The 16,787-nt window shown below is 41.9% G+C and overlaps 1 protein-coding gene across 2 annotated transcripts in view; it reads left to right on the top strand.

Annotated features, from left to right (window-relative positions):
- The first annotated feature begins 7,898 nt into the window (after nt 1-7,898).
- The window catches only part of RNF185 (ring finger protein 185), a 38,123-nt gene continuing 29,234 nt past the window's right edge, over nt 7,899-16,787 (top strand). The window contains exon 1 of one of the 2 annotated variants that reach the window (XM_082697963.1): nt 7,899-8,062. The gene's annotated coding sequence lies outside the window, so the exon portion shown is untranslated. The remainder of the gene's footprint in view (nt 8,063-16,787) is intronic. The other variant, XM_082697964.1, reaches the window with a different exon arrangement.

The raw sequence follows: 16,787 nt of genomic DNA, 5'->3' as shown, positions 1-16,787 counted from the left end.
GCTTACTTGTGATCTCTGTCAAATAAATAAATAAATAAAATCTTAAAAAAAAAGTTTATGTTCCCAACATTGCAATTATTTTTTGGTTACCTGAAATTCTAATTTAAGTGGGTGTCTTGTGTTTTTTATTTGCTGCATCTGATGACCCTACATAGCAGTGAGATGAGTATAAGCAGGGCAGCAACTCTTCATTCCCCTTCACAGTGGAGGCACAAGGAGGAGATAGGACTTGCCCAAAGCTCCGCTGCTTATCCACCTTTTCAATCTACGTAGGGCTCTTTGTCTGAGGATGAAACCTGGGCTGTTTGTTGGCTCTAACTCAGAGACCATAGCTCACAATACCCGCCCCCCTTCGCTCTTTGGGTTGGACTGGCCCTTGAGGACCTTGGGGACCTTGGGATTCTAACTCACTCAACAGAACTGAGAGGGTGGTGGAGAGCATAAAAGAAGGATCAGGAGACCAGAGGGGGATCTGACTGCAGAACTCAAGCCCTGGTAGACTAAATAATAAATATCCCATTTCTACAGCCAAGCACTCAAGTTCTCAAGCATAGTTTTTGTTTTGTTTTGTGTTTTGTTTTTTTTTAAATTTTATTTATTTATCAGGGGGGGGGGTGGAGAGAGCGAGCACAGGCAGACGAATGGCAGGCAGAGGCAGAGGGAGAAGCAGGCTCCCCGCCTAGCAAGGAGCCGGATGTGGGACTCAATCCCAGGACGCTGGGATCATGACCTGAGCCGAAGGCAGCTGCTTAACCAACTGAGCCACCCAGGCGTCCCTTGTTTTGTGTTTTAAAGATTTTATTTATTTACTTGACAGAGAGAGAGAGCGCACAGAAGCAGGAAGAATGGCAGGTAGAGGGAGAGGGAAAGGGTGAAGCAGGCTCCTCCCTGAGCAGAGAGCTCGACATGGGGCTTGATTCCAGGATCCTGGAATCATAACCTGAGCTGAAGGCTGAAGGCAGACACTTAACCGACTCAGCCACCCAGGTGCCCCTTAAGCACAGTTTTATCTGTCAATTTGCCCAAAGTCAATGACAGATAGGAGTTAGAGCTAGAACGAGACTTTGGGCCTCTTGACACCCGGGGCTCTTCCTGCTGCTCTTGGGTCTGGACAAGAGGGCCCAGGGAGGAGCCCCCTCACGCCCAGACTAGGGAGATGGGAACAGGAAGGCTTGCGGGTTCACCAGAGTAGGCGCTTCCGGAGCCCACAATGTTTGGGGCAGCCTCTGCTACCATCTAGTGGGCACTCAAGGCCAGCACTTCATAGAGAGCCCGAACAAGGTAGGCTGTCTTTGCAAGTTTCTGGTCCCTTTTTGCACCTTCCTGGTCCTTCTTCTCTGGTCTCTACCCTCTAACTCACTGTCGAACCATGATAAGCCCTTCGCCTCTCTGGCTCTCAGTTTTCTCTCTTGGAATATGGATTCTCCAAATTGCAGCAGGCCTGATCTTTCTAAAACAGCCCTCACCACGTCTGTCCCCTGACCCACCCTGGGCTTCAGGTTGTGAAGCCTGTCATACCATGCATGATTTAAGCCTACCAGATTCCCACTTCTCCACTCTAGTGATACAGAGCTATTTTTATTTCTTTAATAACTGGATCCTCTTAAGACTTTTGTATATGCCATTCCCTTTGCCTAAAACACTCTCTTACCTGGCTTATTCCTACTCATCCTCATGTGTCAGTTTAATTACCCACTCCAGGAAGCCCTATTTCTTGATGCCCACAACCCAGGACAGCAAGTGTACTTTAGGCCCCCAGAGAAGATTGATTTAGGTCTCAAAGAAGATAGGAATCTAGAAGAGGTCAACTTCAGTCCTAGAAGAGGTCCTTTCAGTCCATTCAGTTCATTCAACCCACCCACAGTTTCAGGGTTCAAACTAACCTGATTTTCCATCCCACTCTGCCAGTTAGGCAATATGAACTTCGGGTCCACCTCTTTCTCACAGGTGAATAAATTACGCTCTGTCCACTAGTGCTGGACAGCAGAACTCTTAACGTGAGCCACAAACATAATTTGGAATTTTCTAGTCACAGTTTAAAAAGTAGAAGAAACAAGGGAAATTCATTTTCATGATCCATTTTTTAAATAGTTTATTTATTTATTTGACAGATGGAAATCACAAGTAGGCAGAGTGGCAGGCAGAGAGAGAGGGGGAAAGCAGGCTCCTTGCTGAGCAGAGAGCCCGATGTGGGGCTCAATCCCAGGACCCTGGGATGGATCAGGACCTGAACTGAAGGCAGAGGCTTAACCCACTGAGCCACCCAGGTGCCCCTCATGATCCATGTTTATGTAATCCATGCATAAAATATTATTTCAAAATGTAGTCAATATTCTAAAATTATCAATGACCTATTTCACATTCTTTTCCTCATACTAAGTCTTTAAAATCTGGTGCGTATTTTACACTTAACGTATGTCTCAATTTGGATTCCATGAGGTCAAAAGCCACTGTATTGCACACACACATCTGTATGGGTATTACCTGAATGTGTACATATGTACAAATTTGTGGAGCTGAACACTTAAGACTTTGACATTTTTTGTGTGCAAATTATATCTAGTCTTGAGAAAACACAAAAGAGTAATTCCAGTTCTGGCCTGAACTTGGATGGACAAAGGGTGGGGCAATTTCCTGGAATGGGAGAGGTTGAAGGAAAACAGATGGGGTACAAGGTGAGAAAAAGCTGAGAGCCTGAGGGGTTTTGTCCCTTTAGGTCTTTGTTGCTCCCAGGCCCTGGGAAAGTGTTCAGAGACAACTAACCAGGAGCTGTTCAGGTAGCAGGTGGCAGGGATCAGGTAGCCTTGGTACCTAGGACTTGTCCCCAAGACTTGAGAGGGGTCATGGGTCCCATCCAAACTTCTCTCCTGGACTCCACAGTCCTAGGCTCTTCCCATTCTCATGTAGGGGCTAAGGGCATCTCCTCTACCTAGGATTGCTAGATTAGGAAAAAAATAAAAGTCACCAATTTAAATCTGAATTTATGATAAACAACAAAAAAATTTTAGTGTAAGTGTGACCCATGTGTTGTTGATGTGAAATTCAGACTTACCTGGGTATCATGTATTTTATTTGAGCTAACTTCTAGCTCATCTTCCAGGACTCTGAAACATGCAGTCTGGCTCTACTTCCTGGTGGGATGTTGACCACATTTTTTTTTTATCTCTCTTAGCTTTAGTTTTCTCTTCTGTAAAATGGTCAATAATTCTTTTCCTAATGACCTATTAAGAGGATTCACTGAGAAAAAATATTTAAAAAGGACTCCCCATAAAGCCTGCCACATAGTGGGCCCTAAGTGAACATTCTACCTTTTCTTCCTAGGCTTCTGGAGGTGGAAGGCAGAGATGGGCTGCCCAGTGAGGGCCCCTCCTCCCTACACTGCCCAGGGCTTGGACCCCAGGATTTCTTAGTGCCTTCAGATTTTCCTCTCCTTCACTAGTTTTCCCCTTCGTTGGTTTTCTAGACTTGGTTTCCACACCTCATGTTTTGGGAACATTCCAGAATCCTCTGGAAAGAGCCTATCTCCCTGGAATAAGGTGTTCCTGATCTGGATCCCAGAAGATTCTAGAATACAACTCTGACACCACCTCATGGCCATGTCCCTAAACAAATAATGCTATCCAGACCCAAACCTAAGAAGCCAACAGGTCACCATCAGGGCAGAGTCCTAGGTCAGGCTCCAACAGGAGGCAGAAGAAACAGACCCTAAGCTGTCCTGGGGCACAAGGCTTAATGGCAGGGGTGCAATGAGCTTTATCTTAACCTTAGGACCCAAGCACAGAACAAAAGAAACCTAAGGCCCAGGCGCTTAGTAACATGCCCGAGGACATACAGCAAGGATTTGCACATTTGCCGTGGGTTGGGTAACTAGGTCATGTTCCTAACTTGCCAGCCTCCTTGGTTTAAGGGTTGGGGTTGAGGAGGATTAGGGGATGATTTCTCTGGCCTTTTCTCCCTTCTGTCTGCACACATGGTCTTCCTCTCTGAGCTTCCTGTACCCATGAGGGGAGGCCGACTCCAGCCTAGGGTGAAGGGTGAGGGTGGGGGTGGGCCAGGCCCAGGGAATATTCTCCCCCATGTCAGGTGAGGAGACTAGAGTAAAAAGTGATGCCATCCACCAGAGTTGGGCTGGTTCCTAGGATCCTGGAATATTTTCCACCTGCATTGAACAGAAGAGAAAACGGAGGCTCAGAGAAGGGCAAGGACCTGTGAGCCTCAACTGATCCAAGAAGCCAGAAGGTCTACCAGACTTCTTGCCTCTCCTCAACTGGAAGATACACATCTGAGGCCTCAAGTCCTTAATCATAGCTTTCTCATCCCCAATTACTTCAATTACTTGCGTTTTCCCACTATTCAACCTTCCCGGCCCTTCAAACTCCTTGACTGATATTCCTGCTCCCTCTGAGGCTCTGCAGGAGCATCTTACTTGTTTTGGGCTCCTAATCTCCACCCTCTCCTCTGTACCCTGGAGAAGATCTGAATGCCTCTGCATAGATTCCAACCACGCATGCCCCAGCCCTTTCCTTCCTCTCCAGCCCCATCCCTCCTTCCATCCCTTCGTAGACCCTACTCTCAGGCCCAGGGTAGTGAAGCAACATTTCAACAAGTGCTGGTTTTGTAGGCGGATTCCAATCTTGAGTGTGAGTTTTACCAGCTGTGTGGCACTGCTTAACTTCTCTGGGTCTCTAGATCCTCGTATGTAGTAATACTTGCTTCATGATTCAGGGGTGAGGATTAAATTGCATAAAACCCTTAGCACAGTGTGTAGCACCTTAATAAACATTCAAACTATTAGCTGCCAGAATTAGTATTAATTTTAGTATTAATATCAGAAGAGGAAGGGGAGGGGAAGGAAGGGGGCAGGAGAAAGGTTAGAGCTATTAAAATGAGAGTCCTTGGGATGCTCAGAGCAAGCAGAAGAAGAAATCGGAGCATTTCTATTTATTTTAATCTTTCCCACTGGAATGAATATTTTTTATTCATCATAATTTGTTGTAAGCATTAAATCACATTAAATCCAGGCTGGGTTATAGGAGAATACATGCAAACATCACCAACAGTGTGTTTTTGTGGTCCATAAGTGCCTTAGTGTGGTAAAACAGAGAAGATATTACTTGATATATTTTTTAAACTGAAGTGCTTCCAAGTTTGGTAGTTTCAATTCTGCTATTTCTTGAGAATTTCTTTAATAACAAGAACATGAAGAAATAAACAGTGCTGGTTCCCTAATATTAAAGTTTCAGGAATGTGGTTATTGCTTTCCAGAAGAGACCATGAGAATGACCTTATTTCTGACAAAGGAAAAGTTGAACTCCTGCCTTTGGTCTGCCTGATGAAACCAGCAAAAACATCAAAGGAGAATGTAATTGACAACTTTGTCTTAATTGAAGCTGATGCTCCCATGTTGTTCTATAATGATGGTACTCTGGCTTTTTCAAAGGAATTAGCTCAAGCAGGAATTTTTTTTTAAGTATACAGAGCTCATTCAGTGCTAAGCCTGTTCTACATACTCAAAATAATCTTCTGAAGAAATAAATTTCCCCATTAAATGAATGAGGAAATAGAGGCTTCTGTAAGTGAAACGGCTCATCTAAATTCATATAGTTGGTGAGCATGGGAATTTTCAATGCCCTCCAGTCAAAGACCACCAGGAACATACCTGTGGTTGGATAGGTTGGTTTTATTACTTGTTATCACAAAGTGGACGATGCAAAACATAAGGTATGATGGGATATCTCAGTAACAGAGGGTTGGAAAGGACATTTAGGATTTGGGCTTAGATTAAGTAATTTGGGGGAGGGTGTATGTTCAACAGGAGAACACCAAGGCCTACCAGTATGTGCCAGGCCAGCTCCTGGATACTAGGGACTGCTTTTATTTTTCTCAGAGCCTGAACCCAGATCCAGGTTTGTGTGGTTGAAAACATTTCCTGTGTTACTCTCTGTTCATAGAAACCTGAAAAGAAGACAAGCAGACAAAGAATTTCATCTATGAGTTTATTTCATCTACTACCTTCACCACCTACTCAGACTCAACCTCTCCTATAGTCCTTGGGATAATTGCAGACAGTTAATAAATATTTGTTGAATTAATGAAATAATGAAAATGTCAAAAACTCCAGAGAACAACTATCTGGGTGCAAATTGCATCTCCACCACCTGTCAGTATGTAATTTGGAAATTCTTTAAAAAGATTTTATTTATTATTTGTCAGAGAGAGAGCACAAGCAGGGGGAGCAGCAGGCAGAGGGAGAAGCAGGCTTCCCACTGAGCAAGGAGCCTGATGCAAGACTCGATCCCAGGACTCTGGGATCACCACCCAAGCTGAAACCAGAGACTTAAGCAACTGAGCCACCCAGGCATCCCTGGAAATTTTTAATTAAATGATAACATTGTGTAAACTTTAAAAAGTTTTCCTTTACCCATTTGTAAAATGGAGAAAACCACCAAAGCCATTCAAAGGACTGCTGTGAGGGTCAAATAAACTATTGTGTGGAGTGTGCTTAGTTAGAGCTCAGCAAATGTTAACTATTGTTATTTTCAGGATAAGTAGTCTGTTAGTTTTGTGATCATGTGTTCAATATTTTTCCCACAAGGCATGAAAACAAAGATCTTGTTTTGTCTCTTATCGCCAGTCCCTAATACAAACAAATGTTTGATAGATAAATAAGTAAATTGGCTAAAACCCAGGAACTCCCGCATTTAGGCGATAAATTTTAGTAACTTAAATAAAAGTTGCAAAAGGTATATAAGGAACTCCCATGTACCCTTTACCTAGATTCACTACGCTTTAATATTTCACCTCATTTGCTTAATCATGCCTCCCCACATACATGCATTTTTCTCTGAGTAATCCAAAATTAAGTTGTGCCCTTTTAGCTCCAAAATACTTCGGTGAGTATTTCCCAAGAACAAGGGCATTCTCTTAACAAAGCCACAATAGAGTGATCAAATTTAGAAAATTTAACATTGATATAATAGACATTAGGAACTAGTCCACAATCCATATTCAAATTTGTCACTTATTCCAATATTGTACATCACACCTATTCTGCTTCCCATTCCCCCTCTAGAATGCAATTTAGAATCACACACCACATTTTGTTGTCATGCCTCTTTAATCTCTTTTAAATCAGGATAGCTCCTCAGCCTATCTCTGACTTTCATAATACTGACAGTTATTTTGTGGAGTGCCCTCGATTTGGGATTATTTCATGTTTCCATGTGAGATATGGGTTATACATTTTTGATAGAAATATCACAGAAAAGATGTTGTGTCCTTATCAGTGCGTCTTATTGGAAGGACCATGATCTTTACTTGACCTATAATTCGGATCACTTTGATTCACTTGCTCGAGGTTATACCTCTGTAAAATTACCATTTTCATTTCGTAATCAATAAATAATTTATGGGAGACACTTTTAATGTGTAATTACCCTATTCCTCTAGTTCTACCATTCATTATTGTTTTTCTAACTCCATCAGTTTTGTTAGTTGGGATTCTACTAAAAGGAGGGGTTTTCCCTTCTCCTTATCTATTTACTTCTTTATTTATATCAGCACAGACTCGTGGGTTACCATTTTATTTCATTAGTTACACTCTGTCACTATCATCATGTATTTTGGTGCTCAGATTGCCCCTAATTGGTCAGTGGTATCTCTCCTTCAAGTTAGTTCCTGTGTCTTTTAACACGTTCTCATCATTCTGATTCCCATCATCCTTACATTTCGGTTCAACACGATGTTCCAAGCTTAGCTGGTACTTTCCCTGCCCTGACTCAGGCTCTTTGAAAAAGCTGCCTACCAGCCCCTGTTTCTCCGCTTCCTGCCCTCAGGCGGAACCTTAGGGCCCCTGACCTGGGCGGGAGACCCGCGCAGCGGACCAACCTTTTCCGGTTATGGCCGGAAGTCCTCGGAGAGGGGCGGCTTTGTGTCAGGTGACCGGAGTCTGCGTAGGAGTGATCTCAGTTCTTACCCGACAGCCTGAAGGGGCAGAGTGGCAGGGCATCGGACGGACGGATAAGCTGGGTTGGCTTCAGCGGTGTTAGCTGAACAGAGGCAGGTACGTGATGGGCTCGGGTGGTAGTTTAGCGGCTGTCGAAGTTGAGGGACGCGGGCAGGGTTTCTGCCTTACTTATGCCTTAACCGGGCCCACAGGCTGAGACACCTGGCCCAGCGGCGCAGAGACAACAACCCCCGCTCTGCTTGGGACCCTCGCCCCAGAAAAGAGGTGCAGTCGGCGTTGTGGTCTTTTATCCTGTGGTTATAGTTTTGGGAAACTGAGGCCCCGAGAAGGAAAAAGACAGCCACGAGCTCTCCTTTCCGGGCAGGAACTCACTCTAACTCACTTTCTGTCCCCGGCTCGAGACAGCCTTCTCAGGTGGATGTGCTTTAAATGATTTTGCACAGTTGGGCTTGGGAGTGAGAGAGCCGAGAGACTTCGCGGCATACAGCCAGTTGTGCGTTATGGGCCCAATCCATTCCCTTTGTTGCGCCTCCGTTTCCTCGTTTGTAAAACAGGGCAGTGTGCCTAAAATATGGTTCTTATACTGGTCTGTTTTGAAATGTCTCGAGGTGCATGCTTTCAGCGCCGTTCTCAAATAAGACTTCTGATTTAGAATCTGGGTCGGAACCTGGGAACGTTTTGAACATAACACCTCGGGGGTCCTGTACACACTGATGTTTGAAGGCCACTGATTTGAAGTGCTTTCCTGCTGTGAGTACTAGATATCCCTATTCTTTGCTTTGAGGCAGCTGGAGCCGTCTCTGGATCTTTGAAAGAATTGGGATGTTTAGCCCAGAAAAGAAGAGTGGAAGGAAACTGTCTTTAAAAACAGAGAACAGTTGTTATGGTGAAAAGGGCTTCACTTTTTATCTTTGGGGTTGAAAGTGGCAGAGCTCAGACCAGTAGGCGGATTCTCTTGGTTTAATTGAAGAACTTAATGCTGGTCAGAGGTGACCAGCAATGGAATGGATTGGCTCCAAAAGTAATGAGCTTGCGGTTAAAGGAGGTATATAGATATTAGATGGAGGTCCTTTCCAACCTGAAATGTCTGATTCTAAGTAACTCTTTCAACCTTTCTGGTGCTGACTGACTTATATTTTCTGCCCTCTTCTTGACACCTTCATCCCCCCCGAGCCAGCCTACATTTTCTAGAAGTAAGGCCAGTGGTCTGATTTAATGTAATCTATCCCCATCTTTTTTTTTTTTTAATTTAATTTTTTTAAAGATTTTATTTATTTATTTGACAGACAGAGATCACAAGTAGGCAGAGAGGCAGGCAGAGAGAGAGAGGGGGAAGCAGGCTCCCCGCTGAGCAGAGAGCCCAATGTGGGGCTCGATCCCAGGACCCTGGTATCATGACCTGAGCTGAAGGCAGAGGCTTTAACCCACTGAGCCACCCAGGCACCCCTTAATTTTATTTTTTAAAAGATTTTATTTATTTATTTGGCAGACAGAGATCACAAGTAGGCAGAGAGGCAGGCAGACAGAGAGAGGAGGAAGCAGTCTCCCTGCTGAGAGAGAGAGAGAGAGGAGGAAGCAGGCTCCCTGCTGAGCAGAGAGCCCGATGTGGGGCTCCATCCCGGGAGTCTGGGATCATGACCCAAGCTGAAGGCAGAGGTTTTAACCCACTGAGCCACCCAGGTGCCCCTGCACCATTTTTTTTTTTTTCAGGGACTTTGGAATGGCCCATCTGATAAGGGCTCCTTAAGTGTTGTTGAATAACTAAGGAGGTACCCCACCCCATTGGTGTGTAGCTTATGTTCTTAGAGTAACTTGGAAATGCTGTTAAAGACTTTGTGTTTGAGGGCGCCTGAGTGGCTGAGTCAGTCAAGCATCTGCCTTGGGCTCAGGTCTTGATCCTAGGCTCCTGGGATCAAGTCCCGCATTGGGCTTCTTGCTCAGCAGGGAGTCTACTTCTTCTGCCCTCTGCTCATGATCTCTCTTTCTCTTTCAAATAAATAAAATCTTTAAAAAGAGAGAGAGAGACTGTGTTTGATCGGGAGAAGCCAGTGAACTCTTTGGATCACAGAATTGAGGAACCTTTGTCGAGAAGGGCCCCTCAGGGTTGTTCAGGCCAGCCTTTCCTGCCCGGATCATAAATCCCTCTTTAATCCTCTCTCCACCAATGTATTATATAGCTCTTGTATCTAATGAGAGAATTTTTGCAATCTGTCGGCTAACTTTTCATCCAGCATTTAAAACCAGTCATCCTAGGGATTTGCCTTGCCTGCCAGTTCATCCTCCCTAATGTATAATCTACAGGTAATGCTTCTAGCATATCTTTAGTTTTCTTTTCTTTTTTAGATCTTATTTCTTTATTTGAGAGAGGGAGAGCAGGACCTGTGGGGGTGAGGAACAGTGCAGAGGGACACTCTGTGCACTGAGTGCAGAGCCCCAGGGCTCATGCTTGGACCCTGAGATCATGACCTGAGCTGACCAAGCCCCCCATGCACCACTAGATCATCTTTAGTTTTCTTTTTCTTTTCTTTTTTTTTTTTTTTTTTTTTTTTTTTTAATTTTATTTATTTACTTGGAGAGAGTGTGTGTGAGCGAGCTTGGGCACACAAGCAGGCAGAATGGCAGGCAGAGGCAGAGAGAGAAGCAGGCCCCCTGCCGAGCAAGGAGCCCGATGTGGGACTCGGGATCATGACCTGAGCCGAAGGCAGTGGCTTAACCAACTGAGCCACCCAGGCATCCCTGTCTTTAGTTTTCTAATTGAATGTTGAAGTTCCTAAAAGCAGGTCACGTTTTCAAAACCTGAAGAATATATAGAGTGCCCTATGGAGCAAAAATTCCATATTATGAACCAGTTCTGCTTACATCCTATCCCCCTCCCAAAAAATAGATTGTGTTTGCGCTAAGGCTTCCTGCTTGTGTTTACCTTCCTGCTTTGTTTGTGTTTCCTAGGATTAAAAACAAAATTGTGAAATGCTTATTCAGATAATATCCAGGTGCTGGTTTAAAATGATCATAATTTGGTGATATCTTTAATACTTACTAATCTGAAATTTTTCTTTTAAAAAAGTACCTGAATCAGCATTTCCAAAGTGTGTTCTTCAGGCCGCTACTCGGAAGTGATGCTTCTGAAAAAAAAGTAAAAATAAGTTTGGAAAATGCTGTATATCATTATCTTTTCTTGGAACTTCTCGGCATATAATACCACATTAAATATAGTGAGATGTCCTATAATAAAGAAGCATACCTAATCTTGTTTAACCTAGCGTTGCCAGACTTAATTGTTGTGCATGCAACACTTCTTTTTTAATTGAAGCACACATTGGCAAATTCTTCTTTTTTTTTTTTTTTAATTTAAGTAGTCTCTACACCTAACATGGGGCTTGAACTCATGACCCTGAGATCAAGAGTCTCATGCTTTTCTGGACTGGACCCACCCTGGTGCTTCTTACATTGGCAAATTCTCATCTGGAGAGTCTGCAGTTTATAGTATGCAGGCCAAATCTGGCTTTATTGCCTGTTTTTGCATGGCATGTGAGCTAGGGATGGATTTTATATTTTTAAATGGTGGGGAATAGATCCAAAAAAGAATAATGTTTTGTGATATGTGAAAATTACAGGAAAATTAAAACTATAAATAAGATTTTATTGGAATACAGCTACACCCATTAATTTACATATCATCTTTGGCGGAAGAGTTGAGTGGTTGCCCCAAAGACCATATGGTTTACAGTCTAAAGTATTTATGGTATGGCATTTTACAGAAAGAATTTAACAGCCCCGACTTGCATTGTGTACATTTTCTAAATTTTTTACCATGTACATTTTTTAACTCTTTGACTTTTTTACATTTTTAACTTTTTTAACATTTTTAAACTTTTGTATAATTTATTTTATTTTGAAATAATTTTAGACTTACAAAAATAATACACAAACTTCCTGTATATTTTTCACCCAGCTTTCCCTCATGTTAACATTTTACATAGCCATGTTAAAATTATCTAAATAAGTAATTTAACATTAATACAGTACTACTAACTAATCTGTAGACTTTATTCAGATTTAGCCATTGTTCTTTTTCTTTTCCAGGGTCCAGCCCACTTTCCCACATTGCATTTAGTTGTCAAGTCTCCTGAGTCTCTAGTGATCTGAGACAGTTCCTCAAGTCTTTTTCGTTCTTTTTTTTTTTTAATGTATAAAGATTTTACTTACTTATTTTAAGAGAAGTCACAAGTAGGCAGAGAGGCAGACAGAGGGGGAGGGGGTAGCAGGCTCCCCGCTGACCAGAGAGCCTGATGCAGGACTCAATCCGAGGACCCTGAGATCATGACCTGAGCTGAAGGCGGAGGCTTAATCCATTGAGCCACCCAGGCACTCCTCCTCAAGTCTTTTTTGTCTTTCATAACTGTAAACTTTATTTTTTTAAGCTTTTATTTATTTGTTTGAGAGAGAGAGAGTGTAAATGTGGGGGACGGGCAGAGGGAGAAGCAGGCTCCCCACTGGGCAGGGAGCCCCATGGGTTGGGGGTGGGAAACTCAATCCCAGAACCCTGAGATCATGACCTGCATGACCTGAGCTGACGGCAGAGGTTTTTGTTTCTGTTTTTTTTTTTTTAAGATTTTATTTATTTATTTGACAGAGATTACAAGTAGACAGAGAGGCAGGCAGAGAGAGAGGAAGGGAAGCAGGCTCCCTGCTGAGCCGAGAGCCTGATGCAGGGTTCTATCTCAGCTGAGCTGAAGGCAGAGGCTTTAGCCCACTGGGCCACCCAGGCGCCCCTTTTGATTTTTTTAAAAAACAGAATTCACATATTGTAAAATTTACCATTTAAAGAGTACAATTCAGTAGTTTTTTGTATGTTCACAAGGTTGTATAATCATTACCACTATTTTAATCCCAGACCATTTTTGTGTCCCCCCAAAGAAAACCTGCACATGTTTGCAGTCACTCCTTGATCCCCCGTCTTCCATCCCCTGGCAGTCACTAATATGGATTCATATAGTATGTGCCCTTTTTACAATGTGTGTCTTTTTGTGTCTGGCTTCTTTCATTAAGCATATGTTTTCACTAGGTTCATCCATGTTGTGGCCTGTATTGGTACTTCATTATATTTGATGAATAATATTTCATTGTATGGTTACAGCACATTTTGTTTATCCATTCATTAATTGATTGACATTTAGATTGTTTCTGCCCTTTGGTTATTATGACTAATGCTTTGGTGAACATTCATGTGCACATTTTTGTTTGAACATATTTTCAGTCCTCCTAGATGTGTCTCCTTAGGAGTGGAATTTGCTGGGTCATATGGCAACTCAATGTTTAACTTTTTGAAGAACTGCCATACTGTTTTCCACAGCAGCTGCACCATTTTACATTCCTATTAGCAATATGTGAGGGTTCCATTTTCTCCACATCCTCTTCAACACTTGTTATTGTCTCTTTTTGTGGTTATTATTATAGCCACCCTGGTGGTTGCAAAGTGGCATCTAATTGTAGTTTTTATTTTCATTTCCCTAATGACTGATGATGTTGAACATCTTTTCATGTGCATATTGGCCATCTGTGTGTCTTTGGAGAAATGTCTATTTAGATCCTTTGTCTGTTTTGTAATTGAGTTATTTGTTAACATGCACAGTTTTGCATGTAAATATTAAAAGAGCTTGCAGATTGCCTGAAGCCCTTGAAGTAACTGAGAGTGAGCTGAACTGCAAAATCTGGGGCAATGCCAGTAACTCCCTGATCTGAATGAGGTTGGATTTGGACATGTTGAAGTGCAGAGTAATTGTCCCTTTGAAACTGCTGACCATTCAGAGCTTCTCTCAGCTCCAACCACTACTGATCATGCACAGGTGGCATGGCCATTGTCAGGTAAAAGGGGTACTACAGTATTATTTGAAATGTGATAAGACCACTAGGAGGTCCTGACATCTGAGAGCTACTCTGGTGGTTGTCTGGTCACAGTCAAGGAGTAGAGGAGTCAGTGGTGGTTTGGAATACTCCAGACTTGTGATATTGGGCACCTGCGTGGGGTGGCAGAGCTACCAGTGCACCTATGCCTCTTTTGACTCCAGAGCATTTGGCTATACCCAGACTGTCTTACACATATAATTAAAAAATAAAACAGGGGCACCTGGATGGCTCAGTTGGGTAAGCATCCAACTCTTGATTTTGGCTTAGGTCATGATCTCAGGGTTGTGAGATCAAGCCCTGCATCTGACTCTGCATTGTGTGTGGAACCTCTCCCTTAAGGTTAAGCATCTACCTTTAGCTCAGATCATGATCTCTGGGTCCTGGGATCAAGTGTCACATCGCTCCCTGTTTGGTGGGGAATCTGCTGCTTCCATTCCCTCTGCCCCTCTCCACCTCTTCCCAACTTGTGCTCTCTGCTCTTTCTCATGCTCTCTAAAATAAATAAATAAAAAATTAAAAAAAAAAAGAAATTTTATCTGTTCCTCTCCTTCTGCCCCTCCCCCTCTCTTTAAAAGAAAGTTTTTACAAAGAAAAGGGACACTTTAATTTTCAATGTTTCTAATGTTTTAAGTTACAGTAAACTAAATGAGTATTGATTACTTTTTCACTTCACTAAGCATGTGTACCAATAGTAAGAGTGTTTTTAATGTGATAAAATTTTAAAAATTCACAGATAATTGTGATTTTCCCATTGATTATTATGACCATTTTTCATAGTATCAGCTTGCATTTTTATTGTTCTGCTTTACTGTACCAAACAAGGGTTGTCTGCATTTTCCTCCAGCATTTTATTTGTTGGTAGAATTCGTGTCCTTAATAAAAAAATGTCCAAAATGCAGAATCTTTACATTTAACTAAGAGGAATTATTCAGTTAGACTAATGTACACCATTCCCCTTTTACTTTAGACTTATAACAGATTAAGAGCATTTCTAGTATTAGGGGCCTGAAACTCTCTGACAGTTAAATAAAATCTTAAAAAAAAGAAAGAAAGAAAAAGGATAGGTTTCCTTTTCCAAAGATTAGAAGGACTGGGGGATGAGGAATGAGATATGATAATCCTCACAATTAGAAACCAAATAGAGGCATATTCCTGAGAACGATTAATTGAGTAATTCACTCATTTAATAAGTATTTTAATAAAGTATGTAGAAATTAAGATGGGAGACATTACAGTATAGATAACACAGATTTTTCTTATTGATTTAGAAATAAGAAAAGATTTAGCCAAATACCAAACTTTAAAGATGTAAGGAAAAAGGTATATTTTGGGGAGCAAATACCTTGAACAGGTTAGAGGAAATGTAATCCATGGTATGAGTGGGTAGTTTAGCCTTAGTTAAGAGCAGAGATAGTTCATGCATGGTAGTAAAGAGAGAAAAAAGAATATAAGACTACAGACAGAGCCAAGTCGTCCTGTTTGGAAGTAGAAAGATAAGGCAGCTCTCTTGTTTTTAGTTTTTTTCAGGGAAATAATAAGGATGGTCATTAGTGAAGGTGAAGAGAAAGTAAGGGCTGTTTATAACTGAAGGAGTAAAAAGTTACGAAACAGCCATCACAGACTTATAAATTACATTGACTCAAAATATGGTGAAAGGATTGCTAAAAATTGCAAGGGGTTTGGGGTGCCTGGGTGGCTCAGTTAGTTGTTGGGTGTCTACCTTCTGCTCAGGTTCCTTGCTCAGCGGGAAGCCTGTTTCTTCCTCTCCCACTCCCCTGCTTGTATTCCCCCTCTCGCTGTCTCTCTGTTAAATAAATAAATAAAATCTTAAAAAAAAAATTGCAGGGGGTCTTGAGGTCATAAATTCAAGGTAAGTTGATCAGAAAATCTCCTTCTTGTAGGCCTATTCAATTCTTTTAATATATCAGTAAATAGGAAGGCATTATTTTACTGGTTTACATTTTTTAAAGTAAGTCCTTTATGGAAACTAAGGGGGGGAAGGAAATTATGGAGGTATGCATATGGGGAAAAGGATGGACCATGAGATCTAAATAAGATTAAAAGGAAGAAAGCACTTGAAGAGCCTTAATGTGCAGTAGAAAGAGGGTAAAGTTAGTGAACCAGCCATACCAGGTATTTGAAGTCTTATCAAACTGAACAGTTAAGAAGGAATTTGCTAGAATTTGGGAAGTGGTGGTCAGATGATGAGACTACTGAAATACATGTTTTAGTAGTCCAGTAATAGTTAATGATGAATTTTAGAGCCTGGCCACAGGCAGGGGTTGGTGAAGTTGAGCAGAAAACAAGATATTAATGAAAAGCTTAAAGAAGCAAGTGGCTGGATCAGGTACCAGGCAGGTTATCTCTGGAGATATTGAACATACTCTTAAAAATAATGGGAAATGTGGTGGAGAGAAGTGCAGTTAGGCAGATGCTAAAATAGAGAAATTAAAGGACATGACCAGCTCAGTCAAAGGAAATATGCGCACTGATTAGATTAGACTTGGTAATCAGCTACACTGATAATCTATTCACAATAAGTTCTATTTAATACTTTCTTCTTTGAAATGAGTGTGTGTGTGTGTGTGTGTGTGTGTGTGTGTGTCTGTACTATAAATTACACTGTTCTGTGAGGAGTTTGTAGAGAGGTACCTTTGCACGTGTAAGGGGGGTCCACTGATCATCATTAAATTTTTCTTTGTTCACTGATCAACCTAGGGTTGGAACTATGTTGTAAAGAAGTCAGAGCTGTTTAATGAGGAATTAGGGCTAAATGAAGTACAGAGGTTTCTTTCAACCTAAATAAATTCTCCACAGTTAACTTTGGTTTTTACTAAGCCCTTTTCCCCTATTAATTGGTATCACAGTACCTTTAAAAGGACACATAACTTTGGAACTTGTTTTTTGAAATAGT

The sequence above is a fragment of the Mustela nivalis genome (assembly GCF_964662115.1).
Source record: "Mustela nivalis genome assembly, chromosome: 14".
Classification (NCBI taxonomy): Eukaryota; Metazoa; Chordata; class Mammalia; order Carnivora; family Mustelidae; genus Mustela; species Mustela nivalis.
This window is presented reverse-complemented; position numbering and strand designations above follow the sequence as displayed.